The sequence below is a fragment of the Musca autumnalis genome, unplaced genomic scaffold (assembly GCF_047663935.1).
Source record: "Musca autumnalis isolate F117 unplaced genomic scaffold, ASM4766393v1 scaffold_1, whole genome shotgun sequence".
Lineage (NCBI taxonomy): Eukaryota > Metazoa > Arthropoda > Insecta > Diptera > Muscidae > Musca > Musca autumnalis.
In genome coordinates this window covers 101239935-101263828 of record NW_027411644.1, presented here as the reverse complement: position 1 = coordinate 101263828, position 23894 = coordinate 101239935, and the positions used below count along the sequence as shown (strand labels likewise).

General features: G+C 35.0%; 1 long non-coding RNA gene across 1 annotated transcript; it reads left to right on the top strand.

Moving 5' to 3' along the window:
* The first annotated feature begins 16531 nt into the window (after positions 1 to 16531).
* On the top strand, positions 16532 to 23537 carry LOC141390696 (uncharacterized). Its single transcript, XR_012409452.1, has 5 exons — positions 16532 to 18934; positions 19011 to 19296; positions 19360 to 19522; positions 19721 to 19951; positions 23233 to 23537. It is a non-coding gene; the product is annotated as an uncharacterized lncRNA (long non-coding RNA).
* Positions 23538 to 23894: the final 357 nt, after the last annotated feature.

Here is a 23894-nt window from a genome sequence, read left to right as displayed (position 1 = left end):
ATTACAAGAACTCATAAATATTGACTATGGGCCGTGTTAAGTTTCTCTCTGGAACGATGCTGTCATGCTTACAACGATGAATGATGCTTTCCGAAATATGTTTTTTTTATTTTGTCTTGTGATATGAAAGCTGGCTAATGAAATATGAACGTGACAAAACAAAACGGTTTCTGTTCTACCAATGAAAGGTAATGAAAACATCTATCGGATGAAGTAATTTTGTTGATGATGCTTAACATTGTTCTGGGCTTAGGGTAACAAACCTTTTTCTTCCACAATTTTTATACAATTCACCATAGTATGGAGGGTAAATAAATTTGTTTTGTAGTTTTTAACCTCTCGAAATAATTATTTTAAATCTCATACAGTTTAAATACTTTTATAATCTGTCATACAACCCTATTACGGTTGTCGTAGTCGTAGGCATGCAAGTGTCGTAGACGTGTCGTAGGCGTAGTGGTAGTTTACATTTTTTATATGATGAAAAATTATATATTACGGAAATTTTTGTATCTTACAGCATATTCGATCCATAAAATATCGAAAGAAACACATTCATTATTCTTAGGATAAATTTTTTTGGGTTAAAAATAACATTTATTTTTTGATACGACTAATCGGTATTACGTATGGCGTGACCTATATAAAAATAAAATCGAATCAATTTCAAATTAATTTTTAGGCAATAACTATTAAAATATATTGGAAAGGAACTAAAATAAATACAAAGTTACTACCTTTGTTTATTAGATGTAAAATTTTCTATAGAAAACCCAGCCAGCATTTTTTGAAAATTTTAATCAAATTCGAGTCTTTTTTGATCCGACTGCACGATTAAAAAGCTGGAATACGAGCTCATTTTCTGGTCATAAATGACTCCTTCATCGGTAGGAAAACATAACCTCAGGCGACTCGTCTAAGGAAATCACAGATGAGTCTTCCTCTGCATTATTTTCGAGTCATTTTTGCCCATTTTCTGATGGTATGTAGTCTTTTTCGAGTCGTATTTCAATAATTTATTGGTGATTTATTGATTACTTTGGGACTCTTTTTCGAGTCTTTTTTGGGTCATGTTTATAATTGTTTATGAGTCTTTAGAGAGTCATTTATTAGTCTTTTTATTAGACGAAATAAATTAAAAGAAATTTCTCTTTATTCTTTTTTGTTTCTTTCCTCTTTTTTGTTGTCTTTTCTTCTTTGTTATGTCTTTTTATTATCCTTTATTAGTCCGGTCAAAATAGACATTGAAATAGCAAAAATTCCCACAAAGCTGAATTTTGGTGGAGAGCTAGGGTTTGCCATTAGAAGCAACGTCCTAAAAGTCCCCATCGATCCCATATGTGCAAAAAAAAATTATTCGGGGTCAAAGGTCCAAAATTTAAGGGTTTTTAGGTTTTCGGATTTATTTTTTGAAAACGGTTGATCAAATCAAAAAGTGACTAAAGTAAATATTGTAGACAGAAAAATTATCTACAAGTTTGACCCTTATAATTTTTTTCTTAGAAGGAACCATTCTTGAGATATAGCTGTTCTAAAAAACACATGATTTTTATGCACTTATAAGGGAAATATGCACATATTCAGACGAACCGGCTAAAATAAGCGAAGTAATCGGGTCTGTCCCCCAAACAAAATATATATTTTCTTGAAGAGCGAAATTATAGCTATCTTCTTAAAAAAATTCCAACAAAATCGGAGTGTGTTTAGTAGAGTTATTCATGTTAGAGCCATTTTATGCGAAAATAGCCCATTTAACCCACATGTATAATCGAAAGCCCAACGGGAACGACCCCAACGAAAACCCTCCGATTTTTTTCAAGTTTTGTCCGAAGGTAGGGTTTGTTGCGCTGATTACGGAAATGTATAATTTTCAACGGTTGCGGATCCGGTTCGCCGGTTATTAGACCCGAAAGGCCAAATTTAAAAACAGGGTTAGACCCGGTTCTACTTAACCGATTACTTCAAAGTGGATATCGTTTGAAAGCTTACGGAAGTATCTAACACATAGTGTCGTTACTTTAACGGGTTCGCCTCATAATGTACTTACGCGGCTAATTTTTTATTTGACCTTTAGATCGAGATATCTCGAAAATGGTAAGTCTTTTTTAAGAATCATAAAGACCAATCTTGTAGACAATTATTGAATCTACAACTTTTACTTTAGCGGGCTTTTGCTAAGTATTACCGTTTTTGAGAAAAATTAAAAAAAACTGACTAATGCCTCCAAAAATGACCTTTAACCCCGAATAACTTGTTTTGCACACATGGGATCGATGGGGACTTTTAGGACGTTGCTTCTAATGGCCAACCCTAGCTCTCCACCAAAATTCAGCTTTGTGGGAATTTTTGCTATTTCCCCCTTATACGCATGTCTATTTTGACCGGACTATTATGTTGCGTGGTGAGTATACTGCTTCTTCATTTCACTGGGCAAAACCTGAACATGTGTTGTGTTCGTCTATACTCTTAATATTATACGTTACATTTATATCAAAGTTTTGTAGAAAGTGTATATGAGAATTATTATCAAACAAACAAAAATAAAACACAAAAAAAAAAATAAAAATAAAAAAATTTTAATCACCTATCTGTTCGAAATATGATAAGAAGATACATAATTATAGTCACTTTTCAAACACCTGCACCTTTTTTGATTAAGCATTTTTCAATCTTCCAGATGATCAAAATGTGACAATAAATAACAAAAAAATGGTCACATTTTAAACACCTGAACGATTTATTTGTGATTGCCATAGGGAGTCACTTTCGACTCCCTTTCTGTTCATACAAGCGACTTAATCAATTTTTGATCATCAAAAGGACTCTAAAAAGACTCCTCAATGTGATTTTTGAAAAAACAGTCTTCCAAATGCTAGCTGGGAACCTGTTAAGAGTCCTCATTTAACAATTCATACAAAACAGTTTTCTTAATTCTTGTATAAAAGATGATAGCAAACAATTTGTTTTACAATTAAAAATATATATCGTCTGCTCCGTCGGAAAAGGTCGTAAGTCCACTTTTTTTAGAAATCGCGTTTTTGTTACAGGATGATAGTACAAGTCAAAACACGTCGTATGATACAAAGAAAATGGTAGTATGTCGCGTTTTTCTATACGTTTTGCCCTTGTCGGAAAAGGTCGTAAGTCCACAAAACGTACACATTTGAGTACGAAAAGGTCGTAAGTCCACAGGAAAATGTATACTTAATAAGAATACTACAGCTAATGTAGTTCAGATATAATGTTTAACGTCATCCATGGTTGGGGTACAATATAAAGAACTAGCCTACACCTTTGGATGATAATCGGATGATATTTGGCGGAGCCTGTGGACCAAACTTTTGAACAAAAATGTGATAATTTCTATATTGCAACGAAAATTTACATTCGAAATCTACTTTCCCCTATAAGCGAACTGATTATGAAAGATGGACTTCCGGCCTTTTCATTGATACAAATTGGGATGCTGTATGTGTTCAAATACCTCATGTATTAAAAATTTGTAAAAAAAAATTAAATTTTTACTGTTTTTAATGTCGTATAGCATACTTAACTTTATCAACTGGTAATTTCTCTAGGGAAATTTATTCACATAACGAGGTTAGTCTGTATTCTGTATTCAATAAAGTAATACCTTCTAACGGTCGGGTAAGTGCAATATTTATATTATTAATTGATTCTAAAATAATAATTGATTGAAATGATTCTGAAAGCTCTGATGATAAACTTCCTAAATGCAGGAAGACATTACATGCTAAAGATTCTACATGGTTTGCAGACAAAAACAAAAGATGCAGCGAGTTGGGGCAGAAATACTTGGAAAGACAAAAAAGGACACTATTTGGGATTATAACGTAGCTAAGAAACCACGTACTTTAACGGAATTAATCATGAAATTTAATTGAAGGAAAAGGTCGTAAGGCAAAAATACAAGGCCGTAAGTACAACGTGTCATATTTTGTATTAAATATTAGCCGAACCGGTCCACGTTCCTGGCCCTTGAAACAGTTTATGTTACCTTTTCTTATGTCAATTAAATTTTTTTGCATCGCAAATTAGTTGGGATATGCAAGTGAATATCAATAACAAGTAAGAACATCGTTAAATTCGCCTAGGCCGAACTTGTTATACCCTCCACCATGAGTTGTATTGAATTTTACTTCAATTAGTTTCCTTTCGTTTATGAAGTAGACTAACCCCCTGTTTTTGTAAACAATTTTATTCTTCTCACACGAATTGTCAAAATTTGTAGATCGATTTACTCGACTTAGCGAAAATATAAAGCGCTGATTTTTAAATGAGGATTTCTTAACTATATATGGAACTTATCTCCGAAAAATTAAGTCTGTATATCGTCTGTGGGCTGAGCTATGGATGCCAAAATTATTACGAATATACACGAACGAACAAAAATAACTTACAAAAACTGGGGGTAAATACCAAATTTCAGCAATTTCGGTAAAACAATGTGACTAACCTTCAAAATACCGAAATTCGGGAGGCACCGTTCTATGGGGCTATATGAAGGCGTGGACCTATATAGACAAATTTATGGGAGAACGTTTTATACCCGAAACGAAGAACAAATACCAAATTTCAGCCATTTCGGAGTAATATTGAGGCCACACCTTCAAAATACCGGAAATCAGGAGGTACCGTTCTATGGGGGCTATATGAAGGCGTCAATACCAAACATCCTAGAAGTTATAGAAACTTCTATACCAAATCACGAAGATCTATCTTAAAAATTGCGAGCCGTATCTTAATTTCAAAAGACGGACAGACGGTCATGGTTATACCGACTTAGAGTTTTACTCCGGTCGGGTCTTATTGCTAAAATATGTACCCAGGATTGGGGAAACGGAATCGTTCGTAAGTTTTATATATAGCGCATTTAAAAAATAGGGCTCCCGCTCCTCCGAAATTCAACAAAATATATAGCCTACTTCCACCAAAGGACATCCCTGTGCATAATCTGAAAATTACATGGAATAAGTACTTAGGATCGGAGATTGAACAACCGTTGCCTCGCAAATTAGTTTTCTGACCGATACTTTCATAACTTTTGCAAAAAAGCGTTTTTTAAAAAATAGGGCCTGCCCAGGGCCTGCCCCCCTCCCCCCCCCTCCGAAATTCAACAAATATAAAGCCTTTTTTAACCTCGGTTGTTCCTTGTATATTCTCTGAAATTTTCAAAAAAACGGTTCAGCCGTTTTTGAGTCTATGCGGAACATACACACATTGTCTTTTATATATAAGATTTCACACAAAAGTTTTGGTCCATTCAACCCGCTAATAATTATTTCATCACCATGTTAAATTGCAAGCTTATTCTTTGTCTTAAACTCAAATCATTCTTAAATTTTCTCTCCGATCGGAATATTACTGCGATCTACAGGACAACTACAAAGTTGGGTAAAAATTGTGGGTTTGGTCCATTTCACACCTTTCGATCATAATCAACATCTAATGGGGTCACTTCTGGTCGGAACACGACCTCTATAGAAAATTTCGTGATGATCGGTACAAAATTGAGGCCTGAAAATTTATTACAATTGTTAATGGATGGACGGACACACATAGCAAGATCGCTTTACCTCGTTAAGATATGAAAAAGTGGCAAGGGGAGGGGGTCTACGACGAATACTTCGCGATGTTACACGAATATTGGACAAAACAAACTTATAATACCCTTTCCACATTGTTTTGTAAAGTATAAATATTTTATTTTAAAAACGTCCGTAAATTGTAGGAAAAGGTCGTAAGTCCCTACAAAAATACCAAACTGTACAAGGAAAAGGTCGTAAGTCCAAAGACATCCAATTATCTCCCAAACGCGACGGAATTTTATCAAACAAAGTACAGGTATTGAAGCGGAATAAATAAACGAAAAATACTGTCTTTACCACCATAATAAAATCTTTAATACTGAAAGCGCTGGCATGTTTTTTCTTCCTCCTGAAAAATTTATTAAAAGGGACTTACGACCTTTTCCGACGGAGCAGACGATATGGTAATATTCAAAAAATTTTTACAATCGTTGAAGTTGAGGTTCACCATTTAATAAGTCGCGAACTGTTAATATATTTTATAAAATATGAATATATTTATATTAATTGAAGTGTTTTAGCCACGATCTCATAATATGGACCATAACAAATAATTTTCGTGGAAGCTGCGTTGGCGGTAATATAAAAAAATGGGAAAAAATGTGTTGAAGTAAACATGTTTTTTGTGTTCTCTCTTGATTTCTGGCCAAACCACGCAAAACTCAAACCTGTGCTCAAAGAGAGAACTAAAGAATACCCCTTGGGCAACATGGTTCTAGTGTATGACTTTTCGATATATACACTGCATCCCCCTAAAATCGATGCTGACATTTTGAAGTTTTGATTTCAGTGTTTTTCGAATTTTTCTTATAATTAGAGGGTGCAACTAGATAATAATCGAAACTAGTATATAGGATTGTAGAACTCGAGATTCCACGTCGTTCGATGTATATCTCATGAGTGTGCTCCGTACAGCTTCCTAGTAATAGGAGTCCAAAGGCGAAAATTTGGTGCGTAAATTTTCTGAAAAAACCTATTTTTTGGCTTTAAAATTTACAACTGTCGTACAGGTACCCCTGAACCCCGCGTGATTTTAGTTTTTTTTTTACGTGCCGTATCTAATAAGCCTTTCCGCGTTCGAATCCATCCACTAAAATAGGCGGCCATTGAAATCGGATGCACTTTATAATCATATGCACATCGCCCACTTGAAGGTTTTTTGAATAGTAAGGTGCAACTGATGGCACACTTTGGCCGCTGAATAAAACAATCCATAGATATTGATAGACATGGACTCCCTGAAAAGCACATGCACCTCAACAGATTTAAACGGATTCGCGAATTTTTAATTGTTGTGTTTTTTCTTTGGTTGTAATTTCATTATTACGCTCTACTACTTATTTCTATTGCTTATCGCAAAAAGCAAATATACTTTCACGATGACAAATTATTTTCCTTGTAATAGTTTTAGCAAAATACTTCAGGTTTTGTAAGGAAAATTAGCGAAATAGTAGAATAACTCCCAAAAATATTTTTCCTTTCGCGAAAATAAAAATACATTTTGCAAATATTTTAGCATCTACGGATAGATATCAAATTCTGTTAACGATTTATGTATGTATACATTTTTTAATTACAATAAATAAATAAATAAATAAATAAATAAATAGATAAATAAATAAATAAATAAATAAATAAATGAATAAATTAATTAATTAATTTATATTTTATATATATTATATAACCATACATCCTTACTTGCGAAAATTCCCTTGTTAAAGGCCGCTCTTGTCCATAGGAGAAAGTCTTAAATCACCGGACGACTACTTAAGAAGAATTTTCATTTTTAAAGAAAATTTTGTGTAAATATTTGCGTAAACTCTACTTGTTCCGAAAAAATGTTATCGTAAATGTTTCGCGGTACCAAAATATAACCCTACGACAACGACTGCACAAACGTCTATTATTTGAAAATTTTGCCTATTAGGCGAAGGTCATTTTTTATTAAAAACACATGGAAAAAAGTGTTGTCACGGCGTGTTAGTGTTCAGAACCAAACTCATAACTTTCAAAGGCTACGCTAAGCGTTTGTCATGAAAGCCATACAAAGATTTGAACAAAAAATTCAACTTTGTAAAAAACAAATTGCATTTGAAAGAGGAAAAAAGTTAGATGATAGCGAAGCCGGCCCACAATCGATGTGTCTGAGGAGACTTCCTAAACCAAAGGCGAAACATGTCATGCCACACAGTGGTCGGCTTTCCTTTTCAAAAAAGCATCTTGGTCAGTAAGCTCGTCTCTAACGAAAAAGTCAATTATTTTGATTGTAAAACTTGTAGGGTTAGTTTTTCGCCTGAATTAAACGTTTAAAAATGACATACTAACGATTCTAAAATTTTTTTCCAAAATAATTTTTTAAAAATTTATACTATATTTTACATATATATAGCAAATAGTCGCTCCGACACGTCAATTTCCAATTTTGGATACGGCAACGCCAACCGAATAAAGGTAATAATCTCCTGGCCCAATAAGAGGATTTATCCCTGGAACACCTATTAGTATGCCGATATCCATATCTCTACGATTGGTTTTTTTTTTAATTTTAATTGATAATATTCGATTTTTATAAGGAATGAAATGGACCGAGAATATGAATTTGCCCATATGTATTTTAATTTCACTCTTAAGGTCAAAAACGTAGCCCAAGCAACACGAATGTTTAGTTTTCCTAAAATGTTTAGTTTTGTTAAAAATTAAGATTGCCAAAGTTTGAGCTCAATCGGAATATGTTAACACGTGCCACTGGGGCATCAAAGTTTCCATGGGCCCTTTATATAGCTAAAATTAAAATCTGACCCGACTTTCAAAATTTTTTGTAGGATTACTTGTTTAGCCACTACAAAGAACTGGTAAACTATTTTCATCGATTGGACAATAAATGTGGTCTGAAGGCCGATTTCTTTAAAATTTGTATGGGGCCAAAGGCGAATTTGTATGGGACCAATGGCGAATTTTCACAAAATCACTCTACACTGTACAAAATCACTCTACAGTTTTGTACCACTATGGCAGCAAGCATGGACACGCCCGCGAAAAACATAATATCGCTGTAAACAGGACCACAAGGAGTAGCATCGGTATAATTTTCCAAAGGATCTTCGAATAGATCATAGACTGCACTTAAACAAAAATGTTGAACTTTTGTCGGGGTGGTATCCTAAGGAGAATACAGATATGGATAATTTTTCAAGTTAACCTACATTTGGACAAAGTATTTGGAGTTCCAAAGTTTGGACCAAATCGTTTGCTCCGTTCAACAGATATAGCGCGTATAATATGAATCACAATTTTTAACATTTGTGGAGTCTTTTACAGCTTTGAACCATTTTCTCAAGAAGTTTGGACTTGCCCCTGAAAAAACGTGTACCGTTGTAATAGGGGCAGCGAATACAAATAGTTACAACAAAATTAAAGACATTCGAGAATAGGTCTTAAACTGCACTTTTCCGAAATTATGTGTGGGAGGTACCGAAAGGAGATGACATATATAGTCCACATTCGAACCTGATCTATTTATCGTAGAAATTTTACGATATGCAAAGTATGGACCCAATCGGTTACTGCCTTTGCACCATTTTAGTGAAAAGTTTTGAACTGTTGTGGGGTGGTACCTGTAGGAGTGGGTCGATATGGCTTATATTCGAACTTAAACAAAACATTAAGAAGGCGATATTTTAAACCGAATCGACTGATCCTTTCTAGAGTTATCGTCCGCTCAAGCCACTACACATAGTGCCACAGGGGTTTTTACAGCTTTCCATTTTCACAATACAATTCCCATTTTATCTGGAAAACTTTCAAGGATGATTTTCATCCATTGATAATTCTAAAGCATGCCATTGTGTTGCTGTACTGGATGAATCTTCGTCTCCTCATGTAGATGGTCCACTGTAGACATGAGGAGGCACACTGTTGCAGTTCTCAGGCCGCCATTCTGACAGGTTTGAATTTTTTCCATCGTGGACCACACTGGCGCTGCATAGCATACCAAAGACCGATCTATGGCGTTATATGTGATCAACAAGGTTTCTTTATATGCACCCCAAGGTTTCTTTATAATATGGGATATGGGAGCTACATCCAAATCTGAACCGATTTCAATATAATTTGGGAAACTTATTTCTACATCAAGTTCCGTCACAAATACTAAATTTGGAGATTGTATATGTAACAGTTCTAAAGATATTTGCATACAAAATCTAAAATTGTTTGAGGTAACTCCGGTTTTGATGTTATATCTCCTAATCAACGCGGAATTTCAAAAAATGATATAGCTTATTTTCATTCCAGGCAATGTAGCAATGTACCCTAAAAATTTCGGGAAGATCTGTTCAGCGGTTTTTGCGTCTATAAGGCACAAACAAACCAACAAACGTACAAACAAATTTCTATTTCTATCGGTTGAGATTTGGATATAGCTCCCATATATATTTTCGGCCGATTTCCCGTATTTGATGCACAAAACATGCTATATATGTCCAAATTCGCTGAAATTTGGAATGAGTTACAGAACTTGGTCTAGAAATAAATGTGCCAAATTATTTCGAAATCGGTTCAGATTTGGATATAGCACCCATATATATTTTCGGTCGATTTTCTGCATATAATGCACGCCAAGTGCCGTCGGCTAGGGACTTGAGGACCTTGTTTCTACATCTCAGCTTGTTGAAGACATGAACATGCTGTCTTTAGAATTTTGGGTAGTTGGTGGTCAGAATTCTGCTACCATGACATTCAACTCTGTTCTCACCTCTGTCGTCCATGTGTTGTGGCCTTAGACGTAAATTTGCATATTCCTCGCGTGAAAAAGGTCGTAAGATCAGTCAAATAGGAGTTCGATCTTTCACAAATGAAATCGGGGAAGGTATGATCTTAATGGGAAACTCCCTGTTTCACTCTAAGGGGCTTGTACTTCATGTTCCTGAATTCCAAGTACGACTGGTGTCCACACATATAATTGATTATCCAATGTTTTAAGATTGGCCGGAGGGTTGTGTACTCTTTGTTCTCAAACAGCGTGGAGGGCTTGACAGTATCAAAGGCTCTTGATAAGTCAGGCGCCACCATCACTTTTCTGTCACACGGCTTGCTCTGGTTGAGTCCTCGACTAATATATACATACATATGTATGTGTGCTTACGGAACCCATGTTAATTATTGGGAACTGAATAGACCTTCAACGATCTTTGCTACGGGCTACAAAAGCGAAATATGTTCGAGTCACCTTTGCTGGCTTCAGTAGCGCGAACACCCCGCCATTTTCCACACTTGCGGAACGATGTGGGTGGATGTATTCTAGATCTATGAAAATTTAAAACGAAAAATATTTCCATTTGACATTTATTTCCTTGCAAAATGCAAATGGGAATTTTATACAAACAACATATACAGGTATGTGATGAATTTCGAATCGATTTGCAATGAAAACGATTTGCCCAAAACGAGTGAATCGTTTTTAGATGTGATGGGATCCGCATCGAATTTCAACTCCACGTTGTTTCAATTTCATTAAATTCCCACAAACAAAAAACGGACTGGTGATCCCTAATCACCAGTTCAAAGAAGAAAAATAGAAATAAAGAACACTTTTTAGTCTTGGTGATGGCAAAAGCCAACAAAATGTAATAACAAATAAAATAAATTTGTGTTCTTGTTTAAATTGCCCTATATGGAAGTTTAGTATGGAAATTCTTGTCCAATTACATGAGGAGAACTTTACAAACAGCGCAAAAAATATTAAGCGGATGTCTTCACTAATCTAGAGGAAAGAAATATGTTCAAAGTATTTTTTTGATCCGTGTTTTTTTATCGAAATATCAAATATTTTCTTAACAAAATATACTAAATATAAGGCAAATAAATGTAAATTTATCTATTCTATATCCGTGTTTAAATTTCAAGCTTTTTTTTCTAAAAAATATCAAAATTCATTAAATCGTTTATAAATCGACCACAAAAATATGACCGTTTTCAAAACGAGAAAAATAAACGATTATCGAATTGCATCACACGTCTTTTTGATCAATTTTTCCATAGAACAAAATGGAATATGAAACCGATATCGAAAACAATTCGATGTCGGAAAATGTACATGCATCACATCTACAGTCGTTTTTGACTCGTTTTAAGCTCGAAATCGTTTTCCATCACATACCTGATAATTATTTTTTGAAACAAAAAAATGTCCAAAATAAACATTTTTTATTAATTTTCTCGTTTAGAGTTAAGCTTGATGGTCGGAAATTTTTTGTAAGTGAAAAAGGGAAGCCAAGGACTCGAACCCACGCAGTCACCAAATTACGTGACCTGGTTTCGCTGTTAGTTGAGCAGCTCTTCAGACGTATCGACACAAACACACATTTGCATTTGAAAAACGAAAAGTTCTAGGACAGAGATGCCATTCCACAGTCGATACGTCTGAAGAGCTGCTCAACTAACAGCGAAACCAGGTCACGTAATTTGGTGATTGTGTGGGTTCGAGTCCTTGGCTTTCCTTTTTCACTTGCAAAAAATTTCCGATCATCAAGCTTAACTCTAAACGAGAAAATTAATAAAAATCATTAAAAATGATCTTCGCCCTAGCAGGCAAAATTTCAAAAAAGTAAACAATTTTTCTCGAAACAATTTTTTTTTGTGCCAAATGTTCGAAAATGATATCATTTTCGAACTTTTGGCGAACAAAAGAAAAACACAAGAAAAAACCATTTGCCAAACGTTCGAAAATGATATCGTTTTCGAAACTTGTGGCAAACATTCGAAAAATATCAGCAACTGGTATGGTGGGAAGATACTCGACTCCCTGCACATCCAGTTGTTTTAGCATTACCATAGAGATTCGCAACATCTTCCATTGAAAATTGTGGTCGTTCATCCTCGGCAGAAAGAGATCTAATGTGATGTAGTACTGTTCTCTTCGCCCTGTCACTTCCGGGGTGCTCGCCAAACTGTCGATAGAAATAACTTGCGCACCACTTCGGATCAGTCAGCGTAACGTCGCTGATTTTCCAGGGTTCGAGAGTGACTTAACCATTGTCCACAATCCACCTACTCCGACTCCAATTTTGCAACTCTTCAGATAATTTAACCACTTGTTCCGCTTATGCCCATGGTTTGCGTGTACAAACTTTCAGTTATTGGTTTCGTTTTTATACCCTACACCACTATGTGGGGAGGGTATTATAAGTTGGTTTTGGCCAAAAAGTTTGTAACGCATCGAAATAATGGTCGTAGACCCATACTTATATATACCAAAATGAATGTCTCGACGAGCTGAGTCGATCAGGCTATGTGTGTCCGTCCGTCAGTCCGTCCGTCCGTCCGTCTGTCCGTCTGTCCGTCTGTCCATCTAAACCTTGTAATCACGCTACAGGTCGCAATTTTGATCGGATAGTCACGAAATTTTGGATGTTGATGGGGGTCCCGGAGGGGAAGAAGCCTATTGATTTTGGTGATGGTCGGATAATATTTAGGGGTCGGAATGGGCAAAAAACTTATGTGTATAAAAAGACAACGTTTTTTTCCAAAGCGAATATCTCAGCTTCTATAAGGGGTATATAAAAAGCAAAACCTGACAATAAAAGTAGAAAATATCACCTTTCTAATAATGTAAAGTAGGTTCTCGTAGGTGATCAAACAACGAAGATATCACAATAGTCGCAAATAAAACCCAAATTTTCATTTTTGCGATTTTAATTTTAATGACGAATATCACAGCTTTGGTTGGGGACTTTCCAAAAGCAAAGCCTGGCTATGAAAGTAGAAGATCCCATCTTTACAATGATGTAAACTAGGTCGGCGTAGGTGACCAAATAACGGAGATATCGCAATAGTCGGTAATACATCCCATTTTTCCACTTTTTTGGAAATCAAGCTACAGCTCTCAATTTTGATCGGATCGTCACGAAATTTTGAGGGTTAATGGGGGTCACACAGATGAAGAACCCTATTGATTTTGGTGATGGTCGGATAATAGTTAGGGGTCGTAATGGGCAAAAAACTTATTTGGAGAGAAAGACAACGTCTTTTTCCTAAGCGAATATCTCAGCTTCAATATGGGGTATACCAAAAGCAGAACCTGGCAATGAAAGTAGAAAATATCGCCTTTCTAATGATGTAAAGTAGGTTCTCGTATGTGATCAAACAACGAATATATCGCAAAAGCCGCTAATAGAACCCAACTTTTTATTTTTGCGATTTTAATAATAATGACGAATATCACAGCTTCGGTTGGGGATCTTCCAAAAACAAAGTCTGACTATGAGAGTAGAAAATCCCATCTTTACAGTGATGCAAAGTAGGTTGGCGTAGGTGGCCACATAACGGAGATATCGCAATAGTCGGTAATACATCCCATTTTTCCACTTTTTTGGAAATCACGCTACAGGTCGCAATTTTAATTGGGCTAATGGGGATCCTACAGAGAAAGAAGCCTATTGATTTTGGTGATGGTCGGATAATATTCAGGCGTCGGAATGGGCAAAAAACTTATTTGGAGAAAAAGTCAACTTTTATTTCAAAGCGAATATCTCCGCTTCTGAAAGGGGTATATCAAAAGCACAACCTGCTAATGAAAGTAGAAAATATCGCCTTTGGAACGATGTTACGTAGGTTGTTGTAGGTGGTCGAACAACGAAGATATCGCAAAAGTCGCTAATAGAACACAACTTTTCATTTTTGCGATTTTAATGACGAATATCACAGCTTTGGTTCGGGACCTTCCAAAAACAAAGTCTGGCAATGAAAGTAAAAAATCCCATCATTACAATGATGTAAAGCAGGTTGGCGTAGGTAACCAAATAACGGAGATATCGCAATAGTCGGTAATACATCCCATTTTTCCACTTTTTTGGAAATCACGCTACAGGTCGCAATTTTAATTGGACCGTCACGAAATTTTGGGTGTTATTGGGGGTCCCACAGAGGAAAAAACCTTTTGATTCTTGATAATGGTCGGATATTATTCAGGGGTCGGAATGTGACAAAAAAATATTTGGAAAAAAGACCAACGTTTTATTTCAAAGTTAATTAATATCTCCCTTCTATAGGAGGTATATCGAAAGCAAAACCTGGCAAGGAAAGTAGGAAATATCACCTTTACAACGATATGAAGTAGGTTGTCATAGGTGGTCAAACAACAGAGATATCGCAATAGTCGGTAATGCATCCCTTTTTCATTTTTGTGCAATCACACTACGAAATTTTGATCGGATCCTCACGAAATTTTGGGGGTTGATGGGGGTCTAACAGAGAAAGAAGCCTATTGATGGTTGGCATGATGGATGTAATGTCGATGCACTTAAATGCGTTTCAAAAAAATTGACCTGTGTTAATGAAGACATTTGAATTTTATTAGTCAAAAGCTTATGAACAGGGGTAGTGGTGTAGGGTATCACATAGTCGGCCCCGACCCGACTATAGCCTTGGCTCACTTGTTGTTTCTAATTTTTTACGCGAATTTGAACTAATGGACAAGAAATGTGTGTGGGATTAAGAATGAAACACAACGTTCTTTCTTCTGCATATATGTATATAAAAGGTTTAGTTCACTACTTTTCATTCATCTTTTTCTTTTTTTCTAAAAATTTTTGTTTTTTCAATAAATTTTTAATTTTTGAATTTAGACATGTCATACTTTTCTTATTGTACGGCCAATTGTTTTTGTATTGCTCTGTTAAATGACCACACAGCATACTTTTAGGATGAAAATGGCTGCTTACATCTTGATGTGAACCATGCATTACCACTTTTCTCTTGTTGCATCTTTATGTGAACCATGCATTACCACTTTTTCCTTTGGTATTATGGACATTTTGCTTTGATTCTAATTAGAATCTTATCGCAATTACTAAAGGGGAAAATTCTAGACTAGACACTAGGTTTACATGATAAAAAAGGCTTCAAAAAATACTTCATAACTGCAAATTTGCAACATTAAATAAAAAACCAACATGATTTATACTTATTTTAAATGAAAAATTGAAATATATGTATGTATGTACATATATATTTTAGTGAGAAAAGTGAATTTTTGTATTCATTCAGTGAACGTCAATTATTCTAATGTGGGCCATACACTGTAACCAAACTCCAGGCCGGAATTATGGTCCGATCGTCACGAAATTTTGCATGAAGGTCGGGAATAGACACCAGAATGGACACCTATTGTTATTGGTGATGATCGTGAAATATTTAGCGGGTGAAATAGACCAAAAACATAATTTTTATCCGATTGTGTAGCTGCTCTGTAGGTCGCAATAATAGTCCGATCGCATTTTTAACTATGGTAAGAGTATATGAAAAAGTAGAAGCTTGCAATTTGAGATAGTGATCAGATAATACTTACAGCGTGTTTTTGTAAAAAGTTTTTGCCCATTCGTTCGTCGATTTCATGAACGAAGACACAATTTGGTTTTCATAGCGATTGACGTTTATATTCGTGTGACAAACAAATGAAAGCTTTTTATGTTAATTTTAAGACGTGTGTCTTATTGGGCTATAATACGGCGTTTATATTATAGTTTTTTGCAGGGTTAACCTTCTTTATGAGGATTTGTTTGAAGTATATACAATGGAAATGACATTTGAAACCCAGACCCACTGGGTTAACCTTTGTTACGTGCCACCTACTGTGGCGCTATGGTGAGGTATCCAGCAAGCTCAGGGGGCCATCTTCAGGGCGGTCCCAACCCAATTAACCATAGCCCTAGGGGACGAACAATTATATTTTAAAATTGAAACAGATACACAACACAAAACGATCACTAACACTTCGTACACCTAAAACAAGGGAAGTTGGTGTTTCTTCCCACACCTGCCCGCCCATCCTAGACCCTTAGCTCCTAAATATAATTATTTTAAGGGCCCCAGTATCCACCGACACTCACCTCATTACAAAATACGATCTACTTCCCTCTCTTACAAACAAAGATTAACACATCATTTCTCTTTCACATTCAAGACGGTTTATTGACATTATTGCTCTTAATAATAACGTACAAATATAACAAAAAAAATTGAAACATTAACACCTAGGCAGCATTTAAAAATTCGGATGAGTCACTTACTCAGATCACCCACTATTACAAAAGGAAACAAACACAATGATGCCAAATCTGGCGTATTTTCTGCACTTATAGTACCTGCCTAGTAGAGCTCTTTTAGGTGGTCTAGGGACATAATAATTCGTCCACACAATATAACAAAACAAATGACAGAATATCTTCTGTAATCCGGGGGTAACCCTACGCTCAATGATATTTAACAACAAAGGAGTTAATGTCCCTCACAATAAATTTGCATTTAACACTTAAGGACAACTCTTCGACGTACAACTTAACCTAGCAAATACATTAAAATTTTAAGTCTATTATTAATTTTTTTTGTAGTTACTTGTTATCTTTTGTTTATCTTAATTTTGTTTTTTTTTTTTTAGTTTAGCCAAATTCTAGTTTCTCATATTTAAGGTTTTGCAAATTTATAGTTTTTTAACTTTTTTGTTTAAATCTTTAACTTTAAGTTTCACTGATTAATTAATAGTTTCTTCTTTTTCCTTTTTTTTTTTTAGCGGCTTTGTTGGTGCGCAGACGCGATTCCTGGGCTTCAAGTTTAAAACTTTTGGACATTTTTGTTACCTGAATTTCCATATGCAATACCTCTACTTCAGGCATTTTTCCCCCGGCTTTACTCTGGATATGGCTGTACTTGGCCCAAACCCACCGCATCAAGACTTTCTGGCCTTAATATGGATAAAAGGAGCTGACCTCTCGGCTTATAAAGCCGGGGAGGTCAGAGAACATCCAATTTTGCTGATTGGTGATATATTTTACTTTTATCACCCACAACATGTATTTAAATACAATAAAAAATAAAGAATTTATTTAATTTAACTTTAACTCGGTTGTGGTATTTAAAAAAAATGGTTTATTATATTATAGCCGGGTTGGTATTTGCAGCAGCTTATGTTGCTGCTGAAGGTTATTCTCTGCTGCACACAACTATAAAAATGAGAGCGCTTTTTAGCATTTTAAACCCTTTTATAAGCCGGGAAAGACGCAGAACTTCCCTCTTTTCCTATTTTCTTCATTTTCCTATGTTTTTTTATTTTTTATTTGAACCCAACCTACGGAACCCTATACACCCCCACAGCAAAGATGTCAATATTATAAGATAGGAAAAGTCAATTGTTAAAAATTAACTGTAGGTGGAGTTAACCTCTGTTGCTACGATATCATAGCAACATTCTGTTAAACGAAAACTGTTACTCATTGGAATATTGACAAGAAAAACATTAAAACTCAAATTTTACGGCGTTGACTTTTGTTTTTTTATTAAATAAAAAATAAGAAATAGTGAAGAAATAAATTTCAACCACAAAACACGACGTTAATGTTTTCTGCCGCGAGAAATGGGAATCAAAAACGATTGACATTGCTGTTATCAATTCCAGTGAGTTGTGTAGCCATCTGTAACCAAAATGTGGAACTATTAGCATATGTTTTTGGAAAATGCATTTGTTCGGGTCTTTATTGCTATACGTCTTTGCCCACAGCAAAGATGTCAATATTATAAGATAGGAAAAGTCAATTGTGAAAAATTAACTGTAGAGGGGGTTAACCTCTGTTGCTACGACATCATAGCAACATTCTGTTAAACGAAAACTGTTACTCATTGGAATATTGACAAGAAAAACATTAAAACTCAAATTTTACGGCGTTGACTTTTGTTTTTTTATTAAATAAAAAATAAGAAATAGTGAAGAAATAAATTTCAGCCACAAAACACGACGTTAATGTTTTCTGCCGCGAGAAATAAGAATCAAAAACGATTGACATTGCTGTTATCAATTCCAGTGAGTTGTGTAGCCATCTGTAACCAAAATGTGGAACTATTAGCATATGTTTTTGGAAAATGCATTTGTTCGGGTCTTTATTGCTATACGTCTTTGCCCACAGGTTTGTATTTCGGATTAAGGCACTTCTCTAATCTCGTAAATAATGCAACCCTGACAGTGGCAGCACTTTTATATAGCGCTTTTCCCGACTTACAACATTTCCGGTTTCATTTTTCTAAAGCCGGTTAAAGCAATCACTTCGTGCATAAAATTTGCACACCAAAAATAATTCCTTTCAAACACCACGCAACAAAACTTCACCATCCACGAGAAATACGTCGGGGATGGGGATGTGCGTGGATCAGGCACTTTCTTCTCGGCACTATGGGATAAAAGTTGCCTAGAATAACCTGAGGAGACATCTACAATTGGACACGCGGTTTCTAAACATATCGGAGTTGGCAAAACTCCTAGTAATCCTTCTCCCACAATGGTAAGCAATTCTGAATTCCTCTGACAACCATGTATACGATGTTCATATTCATAAATCTTGGTATACATATTTCCAGAAAAAGAAAGCTACAAAAACTATTTTTCTCTGTCGGTTTGGCATTCCTTTCGTATGTGAGTATGTGTACGCATTTTCATTCAAACAATCTCACTCACACACACATACTATCCATACATGAGATGGACAAAAAAAATAGTCATTCATTCAGGTTACAGAAACCCCTTTCACATGCACAACAGATGTGTGCGCGGTTTTTGATGTGTTATCCATTACCCATGAATGCGCTTATTATTGGTGTCATTCATATATTAACAACAAAAACAAACAATACACCCCAGCTAAAGGTAATATTTTCTTTGATATCTCTTTGGTTAAGAATTTTTTTAAAATCAATTTTATTCTTTCAGGTAAACGAAACGGCGTATCTCAATCTGCAAACAATGTTTCCAGACATGCCAACATTTTATAACATGCCTGCCTGTCAGAAAATACGACTTGGCATATGACCATCAAATTATTGTCCGAGAGACACTTCCAGCAATCTGCATTCACCCTGATATCCTGTTCAAGGTGAGTTATCTTTTTACAAGTTTGTTTATTGCATTGTTAAGGACTTCTCTACGGATTTCGGTGGCACTAAAATTTTATTGCAAACTTGGCAGATATGAATTTCTCAAACGCAACAAATGCTTAGTTGGGACATATTGAAGTTTATGTTTAATCAATAATAATCCATTTCTAATTTTTTGTCTTCCTTTTTATTTTCAGGTAATTGCAGATGTTTTTTTATGGCAGAGTTGTAGCCAACACCAAAAAAACCTTAAAGGAATATTTGAACACTCTAAGAAGCTTGATATGATCTGCGAATGTCTACCTAAGAGGAATAACAAAAAGGCTACCTGGTCGTCAAACATCTTATGATCTGTTCGATGCTATTTGTATTCCGTGTGGGCGTTTGTATCTTTACATGTTGGAACATCCAGGAAGCAGATAGATCAAGTAAGAGAGTGCTGTTTTATTTACTTCATATTCTATTAGTGATGGTGTTGTTAGAGGAAACAAGTGTGCGATTATGAAGGCAAAGTGGTTATTTATCATCATGAACAAAAAGTAAATAAGTGTATGTTTTTTTTTTTTTTGCAAAGAAAGAACACAGCGATAATACTAATAATAAATTAAATGGGGAGTAGCCAGAATAAATATTATGCGAAATGTACTAATGTCAAAAATCTGGAACGGGATTCGACAACATTTAACCCAGTGCATCAAAAAGAAAGCAAAATAAATACGTGACTGTGTGTTTGGAAAATTAATGTTTATTCATTTTGACAACGGATAGGCTTGCAGAAAAAAGGAATACATTTATTTGTATAAATGGTTTGCATGCTTGTGAAGAATGTGATATGGGTTTTCTTTCTTTTGTTTAAATACTTTATTTATTGCCCCCCTTTTTCGAGTGTGTGTGTCGTATATAATCTTACACTGCATTTGAAGAGATAAGAAATTGTGCCATTGCGTGTAGATGGTTTACACCAAAGAAAATTCATAGTGATGTTTTTTTTTTTTTTTTATAAAAACTTGTGTAATGACTTTTGCGAGATAGTTACTTAAGGGATTCGTTGTTCAAAAATAGATTTGGTGGAATAAATTTACAAATCCGGGTGGGTAAAAAAACGTAATTTGTATAAATAAATAAAATAAAAAATAATTTTGTGTGCCTTTGTGGTCAATGGGTTCTTGAAAAAAATAAAGGTTAAGCCACAATCGGACAAAAACTGCTTGGTAACATATTCCTTACTAGGCGTTTACACACAGACAGTATTGGGAAGACAATAGCAATGTTACAAAATGGTTTTAGTGCTGTTCTGATTTTATTATGGGAGTTGTGAGGTGAAAAACTGTTTTGCTATCTACTTAACTTTGAGGGTAGTGTTTGTGGCCTCGTAGATATATGTTTATTGGTATTTTGGTAGATGGAATCGTTTTGTGTTGTGGTTATCCTTATATTTCCGCCCAACGTTGGGAACTCCTACGCCCTGTACATAGTCTCACAAGCCGGGCTAAGAAAAAATTAAAACTTTCAATTTTATATCATAATGACTTTTTATCCCAACGTGGGGAACTCCCACGCCCTGTGCATAGTCTCACAAGCCGGGCTAAGAAAAAAAATTAAAACTATAGCATCTTGTAAAAATTAGAAATTATTACGACGCAAAATGCAAATTAAAATTTGAATGTTTGCGACATACAGATACATAACCTCGATAGTTGAATTCGTGCACCCTAGATTTTAGACCATTTAGACGTTCACGAATTGGAAATAAGACATACAAATTAGAATTAACCTTTTCATAAATAATCTACAATGTATTGATACCCTCAAATCTTAAATAAAATGTTAGCGAAAAATTAATAATAATCAAATATATATAAAAAAGGAATACAAAAATGACATATACTACTCAACATCAAGAAATATTGATCTACGAATATTAATTATTGTTAGTTATTTACGAATAATACATACATGAGAGGTAATTAGTGATATTTTTCTTGCTTCTGAGGTGATGTGCGTGGACTTATTTCTAGAATTTCTAAAAGGCATCCTGATTTAAATAGTGTCTATTAAGGTTGTTTAAGGTGTACTGCTTGACTGGACTTAACATTTTTAACAATAACGACATTTAGACCTAACACCACGGCATTTTTTCTAACAAATTGAAAAAAAGATCTCGTGAAAGAGACAAAGCGCAATGCACATTGCGATGGTTTCATCATAATAGCTACTGCACTCGTTCCTATGCTAAATTTATATATCGATTTCGTCAAAAATAAAAATGTAAATGAAACACATATGAGGGAGGCCAACACTACGGCAGTTTTCGAAAGACATTTCAAAAAGAGATCTCGTAACGAGTACTTTATTACAATGCATATTGTGATTACTTCTTCACAACAGCTATTGCACATTAATTCCTCTATGTTAACCCTTCATCTATTGCACCTACTCTACATAAAAAACATACAGAAACACAAAAATATGACAGGTCATAAAAACAATACATTCATTGTTACATGGACGAACAAGATTATTGCACCTGACCCTAGTACATGGAACGAAAATCCTAATTTTCTAATAAAACTAATCTAATATTGCACGTATATCACAGTTTTTAGAAATAAAGCTGTGTCTGCAACATTATATAGTTACTTAAAGGAAATGCGATTTTCGTTTACACCTATTGTAACCCTATGGTTTATTGCACGGTGCCTAGATGTAATTGCACTGATTGTAGACGTTTTCTTCTTTCGTTTGGGCGCCATATTGTTACGTGCCACCTACTGTGGCGCTATGGTGAGGTATCCAGCAAGCTCAGGGGGCCATCTTCAGGGCGGTCCCAACCCAATTAACCATAGCCCTAGGGGACGAACAATTATATTTTAAAATTGAAACAGATACACAACACAAAACGATCACTAACACTTCGTACACCTAAAACAAGGGAAGTTGGTGTTTCTTCCCACACCTGCCCGCCCATCCTAGACCCTTAGCTCCTAAATATAATTTTTTTAAGGGCCCCAGTATCCACCGACACTCACCTCATTACAAAATACGATCTACTTCCCTCTCTTACAAACAAAGATTAACACATCATTTCTCTTTCACATTCAAGACGGTTTATTGACATTATTGCTCTTAATAATAACGTACAAATATAACAAAAAAAATTGAAACATTAACACCTAGGCAGCATTTAAAAATTCGGATGAGTCACTTACTCAGATCACCCACTATTACAAAAGGAAACAAACACAATGATGCCAAATCTGGCGTATTTTCTGCACTTATAGTACCTGCCTAGTAGAGCTCTTTTAGGTGGTCTAGGGACATAATAATTCGTCCACACAATATAACAAAACAAATGACAGAATATCTTCTGTAATCCGGGGGTAACCCTACGCTCAATGATATTTAACAACAAAGGAGTTAATGTCCCTCACAATAAATTTGCATTTAACACTTAAGGACAACTCTTCGACGTACAACTTAACCTAGCAAATACATTAAAATTTTAAGTCTATTATTAATTTTTTTTGTAGTTACTTGTTATCTTTTGTTTATCTTAATTTTGTTTTTTTTTTTAGTTTAGCCAAATTCTAGTTTCTCATATTTAAGGTTTTGCAAATTTATAGTTTTTTAACTTTTTTGTTTAAATCTTTAACTTTAAGTTTCACTGATTAATTAATAGTTTCTTCTTTTTCCTTTTTTTTTTTTTTAGCGGCTTTGTTGGTGCGCAGACGCGATTCCTGGGCTTCAAGTTTAAAACTTTTGGACATTTTTGTTACCTGAATTTCCATATGCAATACCTCTACTTCAGGCATTTTTCCCCCGGCTTTACTCTGGATATGGCTGTACTTGGCCCAAACCCACCGCATCAAGACTTTCTGGCCTTAATATGGATAAAAGGAGCTGACCTCTCGGCTTATAAAGCCGGGGAGGTCAGAGAACATCCAATTTTGCTGATTGGTGATATATTTTACTTTTATCACCCACAACATGTATTTAAATACAATAAAAAATAAAGAATTTATTTAATTTAACTTTAACTCGGTTGTGGTATTTAAAAAAAATGGTTTATTATATTATAGCCGGGTTGGTATTTGCAGCAGCTTATGTTGCTGCTGAAGGTTATTCTCTGCTGCACACAACTATAAAAATGAGAGCGCTTTTTAGCATTTTAAACCCTTTTATAAGCCGGGAAAGACGCAGAACTTCCCTCTTTTCCTATTTTCTTCATTTTCCTATGTTTTTTTATTTTTTATTTGAACCCAACCTACGGAACCCTATACACCCCCACAGGTTTGTATTTCGGATTAAGGCACTTCTCTAATCTCGTAAATAATGCAACCCTGACAGTGGCAGCACTTTTATATAGCGCTT